General features: G+C 46.3%; 1 protein-coding gene across 2 annotated transcripts in view; it reads right to left on the reverse strand.

Annotated features, from left to right (window-relative positions):
• EYA2 (EYA transcriptional coactivator and phosphatase 2) overlaps positions 1-22881 on the reverse strand; it is a 262864-nt gene that overhangs the window by 50668 nt on the left and 189315 nt on the right. The window lies entirely within an intron of this gene.

The following is a 22881-nucleotide window of genomic DNA, read 5'->3' on the forward strand; positions in this document are numbered from 1 at the left end:
CCGAAGATCCAGTGCGGCCAGAAATAAATAACATAAATAAAAAAATTAAGTCAAGGTGTTCCTTCGGGAGCTTTCAAAGGCGAATCAGTTTCCTTGCCTTTTTCAGCTTCCAGAGGCCAGTGCATTCCTTGGCATCGGCTCCTTCGCCGCAGCCAGTTCCTGCTATCGACTCTCACCTCCTGCCTCCCTCTTCTGAGGACTCTGTGATTACATTAATCACACCTGTTAAGTCTCTTTGGCCATACAAGGTAACATTCACAGATTCTGGAGACTGGGACCTGAACACCTTTTGGGGGCCCATTTGTCTGCCTACCACACAGCATGCAATGAAAAAAAAAAGACAAAATGCTGCTCTTTTGGGTGTGTGATCTCATATACCATGTTTTAAGGCAGTTGTTTAGTCACTAAGTCATGTCTGACTCTTCGTGACCCCATGGACTGCAGCCCACAAGGCTCCTTTGTCTATGGGACTTTTCAGGCAAGAATACTGGAGTGGGTTGCTATTTCCTCCTCCAGAGGATCTTCCTGACCCTGGGATCGAACCCGTGTCTCCTATGGCTCCTGCATTGCAGGCGGATTCTTCACTGCTGAGCCACCAGAGAAGCCTGTTTTAAGGCAGAGGTTCTCAGCAAAGGTGGCATCTCCCCCTAGAGAGCAGTTTGCAAGTTTGGGCAACACTCCTCCTTGTCATAACTGGGGGGAAGTGGCATTTGGGGAGGGTTGATATTGTGATTTATAGTACGAAATATATATATTTGGGTTTTGTCCCTGTTTCTGGCACAGAACTCCTAAAGCCCTTGGAATTTTTAATAGCCGAGATATGGAAGCAGCCTAAGTGCCCATCAGCAGTTGAGTGGATAAAGACGATATGGTGTGTACATACAACGGAATGTTACCCGGCCGTGAAAAAGAAGGAAATCTTGCCATTCTGACAACACGGATGGAGCTGGAGGATATTTTGCTCAGTGAAATAAGCTGGACTGAGAAAGACAAATACTGTTTGTTTTCACTTGTATGTGGAATCAAAACACCAAAACAAACCAACATAAAATGAAAACAGACTCATAGATACAGAGAACAAACAAGTGGTTGCCTGAGGAGAGAGGGGTGGGCAGAACAGCTGAAGAGGATTGAGAGGTACACGCTACCAGCTGTAAAACACGTAAGTCACGGGGATGTGATGGACAGCACAGAGAACACAGTCAACCATACTATAAAACCTTTTTATGCTATGAAATCTATAAAAATACAGACTTGTTATGTTTCATACCTGAAACTAATATAATACTGGGAGAAGGAAATGGCAACCCACTCCAGTATTCTTGCCTGGAGAATCCCACCAACAGAGGAGCCTGGCGGGCTACAGTCCATGGGGTCACAAAGAGTCAGACATGACTGAGCAACTTTCCCTGGGGTGATGAACGTATCCACGTGTCGGGAAGGTGGCACACCCCAGTTGCATGTGGGTGCTCCTGTGCTGGGGACCCTTCTGGACCCTCCTTATGTACGCCACATGGCTGTTCATCCGTATCCTTCATGATATCCTTTGTCATAAACTAGTCCCTGTATGTAAGTGTTTCTTTCAGTGCTGTGAGCTCCAGCACATTAGTTGAACCCAAGGAGGGGGTCATGGAACCTCTAATTTATAGCCAGTTGGTCAGAAGCACAGGTAACAATGTAGATGTGCAACTGGCATGAAGTGGGGGCGGTCTTGTGGGACTGAGCCCTTAGCGAGTGGGATTAACCCGGACGCTGTCTTCAGGAAGACAGAGTCAGAACTGAATTAACTGCTTGGTGATGTTGGGAAATACACATTAGAGGGTGCCAGGGACACAGGACAGTCATTTGTAATGAAAAATTGTCACACATCCCACGTAACTTTCCCATTTCATTGCTGGACACTCTTGTTATAAAAAAACCTGTTTCTAATTATCTGAGCCTAGCCTGTAACTCATGTTTTTACTTTATTCCCAAGGGGCCTTTAGATCATCACTGAGAGAGGGAGACGGTGAGGGAGGCTGAAAGCAAGCACATTTGTATACTGGGCTATATACGGCTAGCTAGCTTCCACTCACCTCCAAAGCTGTTGTCCACACAGCAGCAAGATCGGTCTTTTTAAAACAAAAACCAGAACTGTCCCTCCTCTTTTAAAACCCATCAGCATCCTCTGGCCCTCTGAATAATGCCAGCATCCTTCACTTTTCCACTCTAACCCACTGGTCTGCTCTGTGAGCTTGCCAACTCGATACTGCCTCAGGGCCTTTGCACTGGCTGTTCTCACTGCCTGGAATTTCCTTTCCCCAGATGCTTTCCTGGCCGGCCCCTTTGTAACATTCAGTTCCCACTTTCAATACCAGAAAGACCTTCTCTGATCATCCCGCCTGAAGTAACCTGGGTGCTGACCCTCCACTCATGTGGCATCTCATTACGCTGTTTCAGTTTTTAACAGCATTTATCATTATCTGGAAAGATCTTATGATTTCTGATGCTTCTCTCTCAACCAGAACACAAGCTCTCTGAGAGCTACTGCTATGTAACTCGAACCTGGACCGGGTACGAGGCAGATGCTCGGTTAAGTATTTTTAAAAATAAATATTTAAGTGTGTGTAAGTCTTTTGTATATTAGCACACTTCCTCCTCAAAATATCTTGTCCCTAGTTTACAGATTAAATGAGATTCAAAGCGAGGAGGAGATTCAAAGCGACAGAGCTGGGATTCAAACCCAGGACTGAAGCGGAGCAGATCCCTCTGGTCCTTGTGCCTTCTGCCCACCTCCCCCCACTATCAGGCCTCTGCCTGCCTTTGGTCGGCGGAAAACTTTAAAGAATAAGTTGAGTCCAAGAAGTGGGAAGTGTGCAAACAGGAACACAGTCAAAGGAGCCTGAATAATAATAATAATGTAGTCGTTAAGCATAGTCAAGGACCTTTAGTTCTTTCTCAAGGGCTGTAGATAGTATGCTGAGCCAAATCCTGTGAGTTGTCTTATAGATACTAAAATAGCAGGTGGAGAAGTTAGCTACATGATGACCAGACTGTACCCAGGACATGAGCTACCGCGATTCTGAAAACTGGCCACAAACAAATGGAAACAAATGGACCCTGGAATTGAGGATTAACTGGACCTAAAACAATCAAGATGACACTGGTCAGACCACCGATGACCCATCTGAAGATGACTGTCAGAGATGACTGTGCTGTTTCTGCATGTAGCCCCCCCGCCCCCAAGACTTCTATAAAAGCTCTTGCCCATTGGTTGCCAGTGGTGGTGGTGGGGAGTTGGCCTTTGGACAGACGTCCGCCACCCTCCCTCTAAGCTGCCGGTATCTGAAATAAAGCTAACTTTCCTTTCCATCAACGTGGCCTGTTTTTGGATTGGCAAGCAGCCGGACCCCACACACTTTCGGTAACAGGATTACCGAAGAAACCAAAATCTTATCCATTTTACTCACGGAGTATGTCTTCACAGGAACTATTAACAAGTGCTTTATTAAGAAAAAGAAGCTACAGTCATATTACCACCAGAATTTTTTTTTTTTTTTGGTAAATGTCTGATTTAAAACTGTTGAGGTCTACTTTTAATGAACAAGTGAAGTGAAGTCGCTCAGTCGTGTCCAACTCTTTGCGACCCCATGGACCCTGGCTACCTGGTAGCCTACCAGCCGCCTCAGTCCATGGAATTTTCCAGGCAAGCATACTGGAGTGGGTTGCCATTTCCTTCTCCATTAATGAACAAGGGACCCATTTAATTAAATTACACTTCCAAAGTTAAGAGAAATGACAGGTGGTTGCCATGCAAAAATCAGCCTGATCCTTTTCTCAGTCTCAGGCTAGCTTTCCTTTTTAATAACTGCTGGGCTTCAGAGTAGATAAAAGGAGAGACCACGTGCTGGGGAAGGATCTCCCTTCATTGCCCCTGAGCATTTGTGCCTCTCATTTCCCAGATGTGATGTGGAAAAAAAAAGTTACCCAGTAAATCCCTCACTTCTTAGCTGTCCCCCGCTCCCCACTCCCCAAGCCAGGAATGGCTCTTCAGGAACCAGACGCTTTGGCTGAGATTGGAAGTCACATCTCTTGAGCCGGCCTTGAAGGACTCTGAATCCTCTCTTGGCTCCCCAGCCTTCCGCCCCAACCCCTGATTTATGAGCAGCCCATAACTTTTTAGGATGTCATTGTATGTGTCAAAGAGAGATGAGCCGGGGGAAGGCCCATCCTGGTAACCAATTCAGGGCCTCTCTAGATCCGTGAATGTTACCAAATGCAATGCTTCCAAAAGTAATTTTCAGAAAAAAACCAACCAAACAATGAAAAACACAACTCCCGTATGCACGTTATCTTGTTCTCACGGGGATCAAAGGACGGCAGCTTCCAGGGGCAGTCTCTTTCACCCTCATCACAGGGGTCTCAGGTGAAACGCCAGTCAGTCCTTCAACATGAAGAGGGGGCAGCCCACGGTCTTTCCTCCAAGATGCTCCTATGCCGACATCCTACAGGTTAAACCACTTCCGGTCTCTAAGTGGACCCAGCCCCAGGTGTAAGCCTTCCTGGACTTCCCACTCCAAAGGCATCTCTGAGTGCTCCCAGCGGGAAGCAGGTCTAAAGAGGCATCCGGAGATTTCCAAACTCTTCTCTTACCCGGAAGCTTCTTAGGTGATGGAGTTAGTTAACCCTACTTCAAGCTCCTCACAAGGCATTTTCTTAAGGAAACGTGTATAACCAGCAGAAGTAGATGTTTGTGAGTTCGGGATGTGATCTTGCTAATTACTTGTTAATTAGCAAGCTCACGGCTAATATTCCTGTGAGAACTCAGCTCCTTAGATGTGTTTCTGAAAGCTAGCGGCATGGTTAACAGTCAAATTCACTAAGAGACTTCCTTAGTCAACTACTTTATTCTTATTTTTTTGGGTCACACTTCGTGTCTCGCGGCAGTGTTCCCCAACCTTTTGGGCACCAGGGATCGTTTTGTGGAAGACAATTTTTTCATGGACTGGGGTGGTGGGGGGATGGTTTCAGGATGATTCAAGCACATTACACTTATTATGACATCAGCTCCGCCTCAGATCGTCAGGCATTAGACGCTGGAGGTGGGGGACCCCTGTCTTGTAGGATCTCAGTTCTTCAATCAGGCACTGAACTCAGGCCATGGCAGTGAAAGTGCTGTATCCTAACCACTAGACCACCAGGGAACTCTTAATTACTTTAAAAGAAGAAGTTTGGGCTAGTTCTTTAGGAGACCGATAGGTGGGTGCATGAACCTGCTTTTGTGTGTTTACAGAATATCTCTGGAGTGAAAAACTGGAGCTCTTGATAAATCAGGGAGCTCTTGATAAATCAGCCTCGGCACTGTTGACCCTTGGAGCCAGATCATTCTTTGCTGGGGCTGTACTGTCCATGGTAGGCTGTTCAGCAACATCGCTGGCCTCTATCCACTAGGTGCCAGGAGTATCCCCCTCATCCAGTTGTGAAAACCAAAAATGTCTCCAGTCAAGCGCCCGGGAGGCCAAAGTACCCTCAAGTGGGGAACCGCTGCTCTAATTCCTTTAAAATTAATGAAAGGCTTGGCTCTTAGTCAATTAACTCTGTAATTCTAGAGTGGACAACCTTATCAATGAAACTAGCTTTCTAAATAAGTGACAAGTTAAAAAATTCTTCGATCTCCCAACCAGCTGAGTGTAAGTGCCGTTCTCCCGTTTCAAAAGGCCACGTGGCCCAGTTGTTCGGCGTCACCACTGCAGCCAGGCCCCAGTCTGCAGACTCGGGCTCTGTCCTTCTTACTAGGAGGTCAGTGACTGCCAGAAGTCGCTGTGCCCATCTCCTGGCCTGCACATGTGGGTAACCAGAGCATCTACTCCTAAAGGATGAGAGTAAACGAGCTGATGTATGTAAAGCTCTTTAGTGGATACTGAGTTGGGAGCAAGCGCAGAGGGTCTGTCATCCTTATTCACAGAGTTACCTTCTCCGGGGCCTCACTGGCCACACCCAACGCTTGCACTGGGCCGTCCCTTTCTCGGGTGCCACCTGAAGGGGCCATCAGGGGAGACATGGAGAAGAAGCTTGGTTTGGCGCTTTGTGATCTTGGCCTTTTCCTTCTCATCCCAGCACCCAGACCGCCACAGGCCAAGCTTGTGTCTTGGCGGGCACCCTGTCTGGGCTTGCAGACTTCTGCAAAGGGCAGCCTTGCCTACCTTGGAGACAGTTCACAAATTCAGGCAGCCTGCCACGTGTGTTCGCCTGGCTTTTCTCTTGTGTAGATTACCCTGACGCCCCCAACTTGGGGTCAACGTGCTTTTGCACCGATTCTGGAACACAGTGCTCTCCCTCTCCCTTTTAAAGAAAAAAGAAAACCAAACGCACAAACACACAAAATCAACCAGAGCCATCACGCCATACAAGCCAACTGGGCCTTAAAAAAAACACTGCCAAGTAGCTGTTTACAAGCTGAACAAATAATTACTCTGCCACAAGGAAGAAAAGTATTAATTAAAGCTATTCATTAAACCAGCCTCGCTATTCTGTGGGGTTTATCTCTTGGAAGTGTCAGCCAGAGGTTAGGGACGGATTAACACACAATGGAGGGCTTTGCCAGTTAAATCTCCTCCTTGTGGTTAGCTTTTAATAATAAAGTTGTCATTAAAAGAAAGAATTTAATGGTTTTAATTGGGTTTAATTACTTGGAAACTCCTGGAAAACAGATCAGCTTGTTTGAAAGAGAAAGACAAGTAAATGATGGTGGTAAAGAAAAAAAAAAAAAAAAAAGGTTGATTCACATGTTTAAACAGTAAAGCTGAAAAAAAAAAAAACCAAAAAAAAAACTTGGCTTCTTTGGCAGTTTCATAGGAGAACACAGAAAATAGAAACGATCTTCTTAGCTCAGCAAATGGGTCTATTTGTATTCACAAGAACTTTACCAAAAAAACCAGAAGGATAAATGCCCGTCATCACTGAATCACAAAAGAATCAAACTGACTACAAATGATAAAATCATAGTTAAATTGAAGAGAACAAACAAAGATGTCTAAACTGGTTCTTCTTTTGAAGTTTTACGCAACTACTCAGCCTCTTAAGATTTTTTTTTATCCTTTGAAAAATGTTCTTTCAGCTGGAGGTGTCTGGCAGCTTTAAAAGCATTTCCCTAGGATGTAAATTTAAATGCAAAATATTAAATAGATAAATGGAGCTGTGAAAGTGGATTAGGGGGACCGACTATCTGGATGTGCCTAACTGAGGAGGTTCCTGGGACTTGCCACCTTGAATGTGAAAACGGGGAAAGTTCCAGATGACCCAGATGAGATGACCACCCTAACTCGAGTCACCATTCATGACCAAGGGGCATTTGAGACCAGTGCATTTCTGGAAGTTCACACCAAAAGCTTAGACCAGGGCTTGACACCCAGCAAAGTGGCTCCTGCTTCTGTCCAGGAATGGGCACGTCCTCATCAACACTCTTGAGTCTTGTGCTTTTCATTATTATTTTTATTACTATTATTTGTAGTGGTAGTGATACATTCAGAGAAGGCAATGGCACCCCACTCCAGTACTCTTGCCTGGAAAATCCCATGGACGGAGGAGCCTGGTAGGCTACAGTCCATGGGGTCGCTAAGAGTCGGACACGACTGAACAACTTCCCTTTCACTCTTCACTTTCCTGCATTGGAGAAGGAAATGGCAACCCACTCCAGTGTTCTTGCCTGGAGAATCCCAGGGACAGGGGAGCCTGTTGGGCTTGTCTATGGGGTCGCACAGAGTCGGACGAGAGAGGATATTCTTACACAACCAGCAACATGCTTCTAAAGATGTAGTTCTTGGGACTTCCCTGGTGGTCCACTGGCTAAGACTCGGAGCTCCCAATGCAGGGGCCTAGGGTTCGATCCCTGGTCAGGGAACTAGATTCCACACAGCTAAAGATTCTAGATTCTACAGCTAAAGATCCTGTGTGCCACAAATAAGACCCAGCACAGCCAAATAAATATATGATAGATAAATAAATAAATAAAGATGCAGCTCTTTAAAAGACATTCATTCACTCATTATTACTTACGGTTATATTTATTACAGACCACCAAAGTGTGCTTCCAAGAACTGGGCAAAGTGCATTCTATACATGGAGTGATAAAGACTATGGAAAAAATACAGCAAAGGATTTGTGTTGTGTGGGCTGTGCGGGAGGCATTGCATCTCATAGGATGGTCAGGGAGGTCCTTGTGTGAATCTGTGCATCTGAACACATCTTCAGGAGGAGAGGGAGGAAGCCATGTGGGAGGAGGAATGGTTCAGATGGAGGGGAGCAAGTGTTCCAAGGCCCTGAGGTCGGGGGTGGCTGGCAGGGCGCGGCTGGCAGGGCTGAGTACCAGTGTGGCTGGAGTAGAGAGAGGAAGAGGAGGAGTCCTAGGAGATGAGGGCATGGAGGTAATGGGCCAGACCCTTCAGAGCCACATCTAAGGGCGTGGCCCCTGGTAACTGGGCCAGATTTGTCTTCAAGCGCTTACTGAGCACCTTCTATGAGCTGGGTAAGAACATGCGTGTTCTTGGCTCTCATATGGCTTAAAACATACACATGGAAGCTAAGGGCTGGTGTTCTTGTCTTCCCAGCATCCATGCTGTTACCTTCTGGTAACAGTATCCTGAGTGTTTGTGAGGCCGGGGATTCCATCACTCCCCGTCTGTGTAGTCCCAAGGGGGCTGTCTCAACCTACATCCACCTTTGAGTGACTGGCTCTAGCCAGGCCAAGGAGAGCTTTGTCTGGCACTTGGTTGGAACTCCTGGGAAAGAGTTACTCTCTTTTTACAACAGTTATCAGGCTGGCAGTCCTGTGTTGCTTGGGGGCATTTCTGCCATCACACGTGAAAAGAACAAAGCCAACCTGAAGAAAACAGAGCCAAGGGATGCAAAGAGGCTGACTTCTGTTGACACCGTTTGAACCTCTGGATTCAACCATGCCCCTGAACTTTTTGGTTATAAATGCCAATAAATTCACTTTTCTGTTTAAATCAGCTTGTGCTGAGTTATAATGGAGAGAAAATTAACCTGACCACTAATTACGGGGCATATAGACTGTGCTGTGCTAGAAAGCAGAGATGTGGAAGGAAGTAAGACATGGTCACAGTCCCTGCATTTGAGCTCTGAAGTCCAGTGAGGGAAAGACACAAATCAGTAGGTGATAAAATAATTAGTGAAAAATAGAAGAGGGTTCTAAGGGAACACACCGGAAGGACACCTAACTCAGTATAGTCAAGGATAGCTTCCTGGAGGCAGAGATGTCTAACATAAGACCTGAATGCTGAGTGAGCATTAGCTGGGCAAATGAATGGCAAGTGAGAAAAGCATTCCTGGCAAAGGGAACAGCATGGATAAAGCTGGGGGAGTCTGCTGGTGCAACCGTAGGCTGTAGCTGAAAACAGAAAGATGAGAGTCTGGGAGGTGAGGCAGGACAGAATGGAAGGAAGACCAAGGTCATGGAAGGTCTGCAAGCCAGCCCAGAGGGTCTGGACTTTATTCTGTGAATGAGGCACAAAAGCCAACAAGATTTACAGAGACTAAGTAGCTCACTTCAAGGAGTGAAACACGTGCCTTGCTGATCTGTCAATTTCCACCTCTTGGTACAAGAAATATTTAACTTTCCCCTTAACTCTTCTTAGAGAAAGACAATAGTGCAAGAGAGATAGGAATGACAGCTGACACGTGGCCTTCATGTCAGGGAGGCAACAGGGAGTGGTGGGGATTGTGGCCAACTGGAAGCCACCTACCCCACTGAAAGGAACCAGTTGCTATGCAGCTCCAGCCAAGTGGTGACCTTTGGGAGTGTGGATGCAGCATGGACAGATCTTCTGATTTTTTAAGAGAACCCAGAGCCTTAATTTCTGTGAAAATCTCACAGTTAAAAAATGCTTCATTTAAAGTCTAGTTGATTGATGATATTATATTAGTTTCAGGTGTATAGCATAGTACGTAGATTCAGTACTTTTACAGATTATTCTCCATTAAAGATTATTACATGATAACGGCTATAATTCTCTGTGCTATACAATATATCCTTGCTGTTTATCTAAAATCTCCGCATTTGGGACTTCCTTGGTGCTCCAGTGGCTAAGACCCCATGCTCCCAATGCAGGGGACCCAGGTTTGATCCCGGGTCAGGGAACAAGATTTCACACGCTGCAGCTAAGAGTTTGCAGGCCTCAACTAAAGATCCCACGTGCCACAGCTAAAAGACCCTGCATGCCACAATGAAAATCGAAGCTCCCAGGTGCCACAAGTAAGACCAGGCACAGCCAAACAAAGAAAGAAAGAAAACTCATCATCTGACGGGACCTTGTAAGTTTTTGCACAGCAAAGGAAACCATAAACAAAATGAAAAGACAACCCAGGAACTGGGAGAAAATATTTGCAAGTGATGTGACCTACAAACAACTCATCCAACTCGATAACAGAAAGACAAACAACCCAATCAAAGGCTGGGCAGAAGACCTACCCAGACATTTCTCCAAAGAAAATATACTGATGGCCAATAGGCACATAAAAAGATGCTCATCATCATTAATAATTAGATAACTTCAAGTCAAAAGTATGATGAAGTACCACCTCACACCATGTAGAATGGCCATCATTAAAAAGTCTAAAAATAGCAAATGCTGGAGCGGGTATGGAGAAAAGGGAGCCCTCCAACACTGCTGGTGGGAATGCAAACGGGCGCCGCCACTGTGGAAAGCGGCAAGGGGGTTCTTCAAAAAACTGAACATAGAGTTACCATATGATCCAGCAATCCCACTCCTGGGTATATATCCAGAAAAACTGTAATTCAAAAAGATACATGCAGTCCTGTGCTCATAGCAGCACTCTTCACAATAGCCAAGACATGGCAACAACCAAATTTCCACAGATGAGTGGATAAAGAAGATATGGTACACATGTGCAATGGAATAGCCCTAAAAAGAACAAAATAATGCCATTTGCAGCAACACGGATGCACCCAGAGATGATCACACGCAGTGAAGTCAGACAGAGAAAGACAAATGCCATACGGTATCGCTTTTACTACGTGAAACCTAAAATATGACATAAATGGATTTATCTATGAGACAGAAACTGACTCACAGATATAGAGAACAGACTGGTAGTTGCCAAGGGGGAGTGGCAGGTTGGGGGAGGGACAGAGTGGGAGTCCTGGATCAGCAGAGGCAGGCTCTTATGTATGAACAACAAGGTCTGATTGCATAGCACAGGGAGCTGCGTTCAATGTCGTGTAATGAACCATAATGGAAAAGAATATATATATATAAAACGGAATCACTTAGCTGCATAGAGGAACTAATACAACACTGAATACAAGACACTGAATACAACTAATCAACTACACTTCAATAAAATAAAGCTTTAAAAAAAAATCTCCAGTTTGAATGGTGGCAGCTGACTTAAACAATGTAACCCAAAACTATGTTTGAGAGTCAGGTGTAGTCCACAGCTCTCCTCTTGCCCACTGGGGGAAATAAGGCATTGGAAGGACCTGGAGTTGCACTGAAGGTCTGAAAGCTGTGCATGGAACTTGGAGGTCTTCTGATGGGCTGTGCTCTGCTCAGTGGCAGAGGGGCTTTCAATGGCCTTTGGAGTTTGGGGTTTGATCCTTTCTCTGCCGCTTAAGAAACTGGTAGTCGAAAATCCAGGTGTGTCCTGGATAGAATGAGGATCACATATACCTTGTAGGTTTATCTTAAGGACCAAGGAGATGACTCATAGCCCACTGCCACGCATGCAGGGAGAGATTTACATTTTTTATCCCTGTAATTGAAGGCTTCTGGGTGTGGGTTATAATATGCTAGAAACTGAAAGTCACTGTAAAAGTATACTTTTTTTTTTTTTTTTTTTAACTCCAGACACTTAAATTCAACAATGAATTAAATGGACAAATTCCTCAAAAACCACAAACTACCAAAACTCACTCAGGGTGAAATAGCTGTAACTATTCAAGACACTGAAATCAAAGTTAAAAACCTCCTGAAAAACGAAATCTCCAGGTCCAGATGGTTTCACTGGAGAATTCTACCAAGCATTTCAAGAAGAATAGCACCAATTCACCACGAGCTCTTCCAGAAAATAGAAGAGGTGGCAATATTTCCCAACTCATTTTTTTTTTTTTTTGAGGCCAGTATCACCTGGACACCAAAACCAGGTAAGGAGAGTATTTAAAAAAAAACAAACACATACCTTCATTTTTCAAGTTAAAAAATGTTCATCTTTTACCAGCTCAGGCAATGTTGCATTCCTTTAACGGCACCCACAGTGCTTTTAGGGAAACAGCAGATGATTCCCGGACTGGTCTTTTGAGGTCAGTGGGGCAGGAACTGTTATTCCAGTTTTACAGATGAGCAAACCTCTATTTAGTTCCAAAATATTTTCATCACCCCCAAAGGAAACCCCACACCCATGGAGAAGCTGCTCTCCATCCGTCCTCCCCTCCGGTCCCTGGTAACGACCAATCTGTATTCTGCCTCTGTGGACTTACCTACTCTGGATAGTTCATATAAATGGAAACACACAGCGTGTGACCTTTTGTGCCTGGCTTCTTTCCCTTTAGCATAATGTTTTTGGGGTCTGTCCACATCGAGTGCGTATTAAGTTCTCCATTCCTTTTTATGGCTGAAAATACTCCATTGTATGACTATCCGAGGATGTGTTTATCCATTCAACTGCTGATGGACATTTCCAAAGAGATTCTTACACTGCATATTTCTCCTCTGAATTAGGCCCCATCGGGGAATTTGCACTAGTACCTTCCCCTCTCTGCCATCGGAAGGGCCCACAAGTTCGTGAATTCACAGAAGTGTGGGGAGCAGGCCTGGCGGGGGGAACCTCTCTCCCTGTCAAAGTTAACTTCCCATACAACTGCCTTGACACCTTCCTGCCACTCATGGACAGACACCCTCATCACCCAAGGCCGTGGAAAGGGTTGGGATCTTTGGACAGCTCAGGAGCCCTTTTGTCCGGAAATAAATACCGTAAAAAAAAGTACAGGGTGGGGGGACACTGGGGGAGACGGCCTCTCAACCTGCTAGTTAAGTGTAAAGGAAAATTGTTCCCATTATTCAGGTTCGCAGGGTGCCCGGGATTTTTTTCCCACTACTTATCGTTGTGAGCAGCACCCCTATATTTATAGCAGACAAAAGAGCTTCTCATTCTAACCCGACCAACAATTTGTAGGTTTTACACAGGAGATTTAACTCCCTCTTATTATGATTAGCATTATTATTATTTTTTTTTCCAGGTGCCCTGCAGCATTCAGTGAAAGGTGAGGCTAGACAGAAAAAAAAAAAAGAACTGGCCAAAGTCTGGGAAAGCAGTCGCATTTGTTCAATTTGGGGGCGGAAAACGAGGCATACTCAGGAGTCTTAACTAGCTCAGAAACCCTCCGCCAAAGTAGAAATGGTCTGTCTCCCAGCAGAGCGAGCCTGGGGCTTCAAAGAAAGTCTCTGCTAATGAGCACCTTTCTGACAACCCCGAACCATCTCTGAAATATATTTTATGTTGAAAATAATCCTTTAATGCTCTAAAATACATAAGCAGAGGCACTTGGCATGGAGGCCCAGTGGCTCAGGGAAGAACTATTACAGGGGATTAAAGCTACAAAGGGTCCCACCCCCCTGCCCACGGCCCCTCCAACTGTCATTCACCTCGAGGACATCTTTGAAAGCGTTTCCCACCTCTTCCTCCTCCACCCCCACCGGAATGACAAGGGCAGATGTTCGCGTCCTGCCCCTCCCAGATAGAAGACAGCGATTAGTTAAGTCACTCTTCCTAGTCCTGCAAAGAAAGGAATCATGGCTTGAGGAGCCCAATCAAAATCATCATTTCTTTATTAGCCACAAAGACTAAATACCTTTTACCTAACTGAAAAGAGAGCTTGCGGGGTGTGGGGGTGGTGGTGGGGGAAGTGGGGGAAGACGGAGCGGGAGGTGGGGGTGGGCGCGGAGACTCAAATACAAGGTTTAACCCCCAGTGGGGGAAAGAAATCTCCGACTTCCTCAGAAAATCCTTTCCAAATTGTATTCATCTTGACTTAATCCACATCTACTGAGTGAATTAGGCAGTATTTATTTTGAAAATCTATTTTATAGAGTTCCAAGGACTCTGTTTTCCTTGGGCTGGGCTGACTCCATTTCAGAGCTGGAGACCGCCGCAAGGGCCCCAGCCAGGCCTTTAAACATCCAAGGTGCTGGCCTCACATGGTTAACACAATGTAAATAAACACAGCTGAGCCCGGAGAAATTGGAAGGCTTTCTCATTAAAGAAATAAAATAAACAGATGTCCTTAAGCACTTTGGCTTGTGTTTGTCCAAGGATGGAGCGCTCTCGATGTCTGAAGGGCAGAAATGAATTAGACCCCCATCTCCAGGTAGAAGGGTAGAAAAGAAAGAAAAGAAAAGAAGCTGTGCGCCTCTGAAATTAACTAATCGCCCTCCAGGGAGGGCACTTTTGATTTGAACCTTAGCAACTTCTACAAATAGTTTTTAACTGCTGGGTCATAAAAGCAGGGTTTTTTTTTTCTTTTTTCTTCTCAGTTTGTAAAGCAGTAACGGACAGGCCAAGCCGTGTCTCGCCAACTGGATCTGATTGAATCCTGATGGCACCGTGCTGGGTATTGGATTCCGGAATCCGAGCCGGAATCACGTAATTACACCGGTTGAGAGATGGGGGAGGAGGACTGGCTGATCAGAGAGGGCAGGGGAGCCCCCGGCAGAGATGTGTAGAGCCAAGACCTGGCCGGGCTCTGTCTGCCCAGCCTCTTCTAGATACACAAAGAGGTTGGCGGGCTGGCAGGACCCACGAGAAACGCCGTCACCAGGGAATGCATGGCTATCATCCTGCTTCACGGACTAAGGTGTGGAGATGTCCAGTCAACACGTCCATTCTGGTATTGAGAACTGAGACTGCATTTCTAACAGCTCCCTCATGAGGCCAGTCCCTGGACCACGCTTTGAGGGGCCAGGAGGGCTTATGTTACAACAGGGATCCTGCGATGTGGAGTTTCAGTTCCTATAAGTAATGCATCATGAAGATGTCTGAACATCCAGGCATCCTTAATGCCTTAGTTTGGGTCTCCCCCCGAGGCAGATGCTGAGCCTAAGATTCAGGTCAAGTAGTTTATCTGGGAGGGGACCCCAGGAAGCCCTGGTGACCAAGTATGGAGGTGGCGGGGCAGAGGAACAGCAAGGGCAGGTCCATGAGCAGGGTGCTGCTGTGGGTTCTGCCCTTCTGGGGACGCGTGGCAGACTGCACCCCAGAGTGTCACAGGTTCTTACGGAGGGAACCCATCATGCCTGTGGGGATGGGGAGGGCTGTGGTGAGAGATATGAGGCATTAATAGCATCTACTTCAATGGAAATTCAGTCCCTGCCATTGAACGATCATAGAATAATAGTGATGTTATTCTATCATCAAATAATCACACCAAGAAACGTGCTATGGGAAGCCTGCTGTCATCTCAAGAGGGCGTTTCTAACCAGTTGGGAAGGCCAGGCAGACTTGCCTAAGAAAGGGACCCTGGATAATAGCACTGCTTCTCTTTTCTTTATTTTAGGAGAGGAGAGGGTAGCATTTAAACCACACTGAGTGAACAGACGGCGGCTGTGACCGGCGCACTAAGCGCGGCCGAGAGCGGGCAGAAGCCGGGAGGACCCCATGACCGAAGGGTGGCGGCCAAGAGGAGTTACCCCACGTCCGAGGTCAAGGGCAGCGGCCAAGAGTGCTAGGCTGCAACGGCGCAGGAACGGCAGAGAAGAGCTACCCAAGTCCGAGGTCAGGGGTGGTGGCCGAGAGGAGCTACCCTGCGTCCGAGGTCAGGGGGGCTGGCCGGGAGGAGCTACCCCACACCCCAGGCCAGGGGCGGCAATGGGAGGACCAACCCCACGTCCAAAGAGTGGTGGCTGCACGGGCGCAGGAGGGCCTAAAGGCGTTATCCCACATTGAAGGTCAGGAAGGGTAGCAGTGAGGAGATACCCCTCATCCAAGGTAAGGAGCAGCAGCTGCGCTTTGCTGGAGCAGCTGTGAAGAAATACCCCATGTCCAAGGTAAGAGAAACCCAAGTAAGATGGTAGGTGTTGCAAGAGGGCAGACACACTGAAACCATACTCACAGAAAACTAATCAATCTAATCACACTAGGACCACAGCCTTGTCTAACTCAATGAAACTAAGCCATGCCCGTGGGGCAACCCAAGACAGGTGGGTCATGGTGGAGAGATCTGACAGAATGTGGTCCACTGGAGAAGGGAATGGCAAACCACTTCAGTATTTTTGCCTTGAGAACCCCATGAACAGTATGAAAAGGCAAAATGATAGGATACTGAAAGAGGAACTCCCCAGGTCAGTAGGTGCCCAATATGCTACTGGAGATCAGTGGAGAAATAACTCCAGAAAGAATGAAGGGATGGAGCCAAAGCAAAAAGAATACCCAGCTGTGGATGTGACTGGTGATAGAAGCAAGGTCCGATGCTGTAAAGAGCAATATTGCATAGGAACCTGGAATGTCAGGTCCATGAATCAAGGCAAATTGGAAGTGGTCAAACAGGAGATGGCAAGAGTGAATGTTGACTTTCTAGGAATCAGTGAACTCAAATGGACTGGAATGGGTGAATTTAACTCAGATGACCATTATATCTACTACTGCAGGCAGGAATCCCTCAGAAGAAATGGAGTAGCCATCATGATCAACAGAGTCTGAAATGGATGCAATCTCAAAAACGACAGAATGATCTCTGTTCGTTTCCAAGGCAAACCATTCAATATCACAGTAATCCAAGTTCATGCCCCAACCAGTAACACTGAAGAAGCTGAAGTTGAACGGTTCTATGAAGACCTACAAGACCTTTTAGAATTAACACCCAAGAAAGATGTCCTTTTCATTATAGGGGACTGGAATGCAAAAGTAGGAAGTCAAGAAACACCTGTAGTAACAGGCAAATTTGGCCTTGGAATACGGAATGAAGCAGGGCAAAGACTAATAAGAGTTTTGCCAAGAAAATGCACTGGTCATAGCAAACACCCTCTTCCAACAACACAAGAGAAGACTCTACACATGGACATCACCAGATGGTCAACACCAAAATCAGATTGATTATGTTCTTTGCAGCCAAAGATGGAGAAGCTCTATACAGTCAACAAAAACAAGACTGGGAGCTGACTGTGGCTCAGATCGTGAACTCCTTATTACCAAATTCAGACTTAAATTGAAGAAAGTAGGGAAAATCACTAGACCATTCAGGCATGACCTAAATCAAATCTTTTATGATTATACAGTGGAAGTGAGAAATAGATTTAAGGGACTAGATCTGATAGATAGAGTGCCTGATGAACTACGGAATAAGTTCGTGACATTGCACAGGAGACAGGGATCAAGACCATCCCCATGGAAAAGAAAGGCAGAAAAGCAAAATGGCTGTCTGGGGAGGCCTGACAAATATCTGTGAAAAGAAGAGAAGCGAAAAGCAAAGGAGAAAAGGAAAAATATAAGCATCTGAATGCAGAGTTCCAAAGAATGGCAAGAAGAGGTAGGAAAGCCTTCCTCAGTGATCTATGCAAAGAAATAGAGGAAAACAACAGAATGGGAAAGACTAGAGATCTCTTCAAGAAAATTAGAGATACCAAGGTGACCTTTCATGCAAAGATGGGCTCGATAAAGGACAGAAATGGTATGGACCTAACAGAAGCAGAAGATATTAAGAAGAGATGGCAAGAATACACAGAAGAACTGTACAAAAAAGATCTTCACGACCCAGATAATCACAATGGTGTGATCACTGACCTAGAGCCAGACATCCTGGAATGTGAAGTCCAGTGGGCCTTAGAAAGCATCACTACGAACAAAGCTAGTGGAGGTGATGGAATTCCAGTTGAGCTATTTCAAATCCTGAAAGATGATGCTGTGAAAGTGCTGCACTCAATATGCCAGCAAATTTGGAAAACTCAGCGGTGGCCACAGGACTGGAAAAGGTCAGTTTTCATTCCAATCCCAAAGAAAGGCAAGGCCAAAGAATGCTCAAACTACCGCACAATTGCACTCATCTCACACGCTAGTAAAGTAATGCTCAAAATTATCCAAGCCAGGCTTCAGCAATACATGAACCGTGAACCTCCTGATGTTCAAGCTGGTTTTAGAAAAGGCAGAGGAACCAGAGATCAAATTGCCAACATCCACTGGATCATGGAAAAAGCAAGAGAGTTCCAGAAAAACATCTATTTCTGCTTTATTGACTATGCCAAAGCCTTTGACTGTGTGGATCACAATAAACTGTGGAAAATTCTGAAAGAGATGGGAATACCAGATCACCTGATCTGCCTCTTGAGAAATCTGTACGCAGGTCAGGAAACAACAGTTAGAACTGGACATGGAACAACAGACTGGTTCCAAATAGGAAAAGGAGTATGTCAAGGCTGTATCTTGTCACCCTGGTTATTTAACTTCTATACAGAGTACATCATGAGAAACGCTGGACTGGAACAAACGCAAGCTGGAATCAAGATTGTCGGGAGAAATATCAATAACCTCAGATATGCAGATGACACCACCCTTATGGCAGAAAGTGAAGAGGAACTAAAAAGCCTCTTGATGAAAGTGAAAGTGGAGAGTGAAAAAGTTGGCTTAAAGCTCAACATTCAGAAAACGAAGATCATGGCATCCGGTCCCATCACTTCATGGGAAATAGATGGGGAAACAGTGTCAGACTTTATCTTTCTGGGCTCCAAAATGACTGCAGATGGTGACTGCAGCCATGAAATTAAAAGATGCTTACTCCTTGGAAGGAAAGTTATGACCAACCTAGATAGCATATTCAAAAGCAGAGACATTACTTTGCCAACAAAGGTCCGTCTAGTCAAGGCTATGGTTTTTCCTGTGGTCATGTATGGATGTGAGAGTTGGACTTTGAAGAAGGCTGAGTGCTGAAGAATTGATGCTTTTGAACTGTGGTGTTGGAGAAGACTCTTGAGAGTCCCTTGGACTGCAAGGAGATCCAACCAGTCCATTCTGAAGGAGATCAGCCCTGGGATTTCTTTGGAGGGAATGATGCTGAAGCTGAAACTCCAGTAGTTTGGCCACCTCATGCAAAGAGCTGACTCATTGGGAAAGACTGATGCTGGGAGGGATTGAGGGCAGGAGGAGAAGGGGATGACAGAGGATGAGATGGCTGGATGGCATCACTGACTCGATGGACTTGAGTCTGAGTGAACTCTGGGAGTTGGTGATGGACAGGGAGGCCTGGCGTGCTGCGATTCATGGGGTCGCAAAGAGTCGGACACGACTGAGCGACTGAACTGAACTGAGTGAACAGAATTCGCAGTCATGATAATGGATTCCTGAAACAGATGATCCTTAGGAAGTAACAGCCTGCATTTTGTGGGGTGGGCAGTCCTAAAGGCATCATTTTTGAACCACCTGACAAAGCTTGGAATCTGGTTGGAGGGAACCAGGGACCCACATGTCTTAGAGTCCATGCAGAGGACCCGGAGGGCACAGGGACCAGTAACCTCTGCCCTATATATCCCACCTAGGCTGGGTGCAACCTGGCACTGGCAGGGCACAAATGTAAATGCCTCTGGGGGTGCAAATGAGGCACCATGGAGCCACAACCCACAGCCCAGGGAGGGTAAGTGAGTCCAGGGAGTGAAAGGGGCAGGGGTCAATCCCAGGGCACACATCCTGCCAAAGGGTCTCCACTCTGAAAACTCAGGCCTGGTGTTGCCAGATCTTCTTGTTTTCCAAGAGAAGGGAGACATCCAGATTTTAAAATACTGGCAATGAATTGAGAACTTAAGGAAATGCCAGAGGGCCAACTTGTCTTCAAGCCAGATCTGGCCCCCTACATTGCCAGTGTGAAACCTCTAATTTCTTCAGATTGAGCAGGGGCTGGCTCTTTTAAAGGGGTGATGTGGAGAGGAGCCCTTGATTGGAGTCTGCTCAGGCACCAAGGCTCACCTGGCTGCATCCCAGGTCCTCCACCTGCCAAAGAGTCCCTGGCCCCAGGCCTGCCTGGAGGGGCCACTTACTCAACTTTCCATAGCCTTTGCTGAGCTCCTGCTGTGGGCCCAGCTCCACAGCTGGGTGAGGTCAGGCCAGGTTGGCACCTGGCATCTTGGCCTCGGATCGATGCTGACAGCCCCCTATCTTGTCAAGCATCTGGGTGTTTGTTTCCTGCAGGGCAGACACCCTGGAATCTCATTTCTGCAGTGCGTGCAACCACATACACCGAAATCTCCCTACCCATGAGCTGTTTATTTATTTGTTTATTCCACAAATATTTATCAACTGGATGTGCCAGGCACTGTCGGCTGCCAGGGGATGAAGCTATGAAGACATCAGATCCAGTCTGTGTGCTCCTGGAGCCCAGTCAAGCAGAAGAGTTCATAACGCTGTTTTTTTGTTTTTTTTTTTTTAAAGGAAGTTCTTCTTTTTAAAAACTATTTGGCTGCGTTGGGTCTTAGCTGTGTCACATGGGCTCTTCATTGCAGTGCATGGGCTTCCTTCTAGTTGCGGTGTGGGCTTAGTTGCCTCGAAGCTTGTGGGATCTTAGTTCCCTGACCAGGAATTGAACCCGCATTGGAAGGCGGATTCTTAATCACCGGGCCACCAAGGAAGTCCCTCCAGTGGCTTTTAATTTGCACCCTGAGGACGTTCACATGGATCACTGGGGATGCAGTTTAGATGCTGACTAAGAGCGGTGGGCTGCCTTCTGGGTCTCATGTCTTTCAAGGTGGATGACCTGGGCTGAATCATGCTGCCCTGCGGAGCCTCAGTCTTCCCAGAAATGGGTGTAATAGAACAGTCTTGCCTTATAGGTTAGTGGTATAAAGCTCAGAGGCAGCTCATAAAGGGTGCTTGTCACAGCATTCTCTGTGCTGGTGGGCAGCTGGTGGACCCTGGGTGTCCTCCCTGCAGGGAGAGGGGATAAGGAAGACGAGGAACCCTGGAACTCAGAGCAGCAGATGGATGTGATGTTTCGCAACCCCAGCACTACGGACGTTTGGTGCTAGATAATCCTCTGTTGTGGGGGACTGTCCAGTGCGTTACAGCAGGGGTTCCCAACCCCTGGGATCTAATGCCTGATGATCGGGGGTGGAGCTGATGTAATAATAATAGAAATAAAGTGCACAATAAGTGTAATGTGCCTGAAACCATCCTCTTTACCCTGGTCTGTGGAAAAACTGTCTTCCATGAAACCCATCCCTGGCGCCAAAAAACCGCTAGCCTTGTAGGATGTTTAGCGGTATACCTGGCCTCTCCCCACTAGGTGCTAGTAAGAAACCCCAAGTCGCCACAGCCAAAAGCGGTTGACACTGCCAAATGTCACTTTGGGGGCAAAGTCACCTCCAGCTGAAGACCACTGAGTTAGAGCAATGGAGCAGGCATACGGCCACGTGGAAGGACCTGGGACCACCGTGCCGAGGGAGAAAGGGAAGAAAAAGGGCTACTCAAACAGCGCCACCTACAGGCAGAAGGAATAAACGCACACAAGAAGGTAATACATACTTTACAGGGAAGTACACAGCATGGTACACGATGAACTACAAGGAGGGGAGCAGGGAGAGTCCAAACGGGCCTCCAAGGAAACATACATGTGCCCACGTGATATAAGGAAGAGGCCTGTGTGGGCAAAGTGTGAATAACTCCATGTTGGCACTTAGGTTCAACTCAAAAAAACAAAACTAACAACAAAAACCCACCAAAACCCAAAAAACACATGTTCACAGCAGCAGAGTACTTGGTATACAGTGAATGTGCCCCCCCCCTCCAAAAAAAAGGGGAGATTTTTTCCAAGAGGAATGTGCTAGTTGGCAATAGAGGGAGAAGAGATCAGGTCCCTTTAGAGGGAGACCATGGACAGTGAGTAAGACATCTCTGAAGCCCAGGGGGTGAGAATAAGGACTCGCTTTGCACTCTATGTGTGGTTGGTTCTGCCATCACAATATGTCCAGAATGCTGCACTGCTCGTCTTCCAGCATCTCACCCACTCTGGTCCAAACAACCATCGTGTTTCAGCGGGACTGCTCCAGCAGTCCCCTCACTGGTCTCTCTGCTTCCAGCCAGGACACCCCCCTTTTTCTGGGGGAGCAGCAAGAGAGACTCTTTAGAAGTATAACTCAGACCCTGTCTGTCCTTTCTCTGTTTCAAACCTCACGGCTCCCTCTTCAGGGGAAAAGCGAGTTGAGTTACTATTTTTCCCCTGACTTGTTGTGTTCCAAACATGTTAGCTTTTTTTTGTCCCTCAAGTCCATCAGGCAGACTTCTGCCTCAGGGCCTTTGTACTTGCTGTTTCCTCTTGCTCTTACAGCAGATATCTGTTCCTCCACCTCCTTTTAAGTCTTTTTTTCAAAATTCAGCCTCTCCATGAGGGCGCCTTCCTGGGCCACTTTTAAAAAGTTTTAATTTAAACCCCTTCCCCCTGCAATATTTCATATCCTTCAAAGGACATCATCAATAAGGTGAAAAGACAACCCACAGAAAGGGAGAAAACATTTGCAAATCACGTATCTGATAATGGTGTGTTATCCAGAATGTATAAAGAACTCTTACAACTCAATGACAAAAGACAAATGAACTACTCACAAATGGGCAAAGGATCCACTGACAGGTGAAAAGATAAAAGAAGATATGTGTGTGGGTCAAAATACTAGTCAACCATAAAAAAATGAAATAAAGACATTTGCGGCAATATGGATGGACCTGGAAATTACCACACTAAGTGAAGTAAGTCGACGGAGAAAGACAAATACTGTATGGTATCCGTTATATGTGGAATCTAAAACATACAAAGTAACTTATTTATAAAACGGAAACAGACTCAGACACAGAAGACAGACTCATGGTTACCAAAGGGGAGGGATGAATTAGGAGTTTGGGATT

Source organism: Bos indicus x Bos taurus, chromosome 13, assembly GCF_003369695.1.
Source record: "Bos indicus x Bos taurus breed Angus x Brahman F1 hybrid chromosome 13, Bos_hybrid_MaternalHap_v2.0, whole genome shotgun sequence".
Lineage (NCBI taxonomy): Eukaryota > Metazoa > Chordata > Mammalia > Artiodactyla > Bovidae > Bos > Bos indicus x Bos taurus.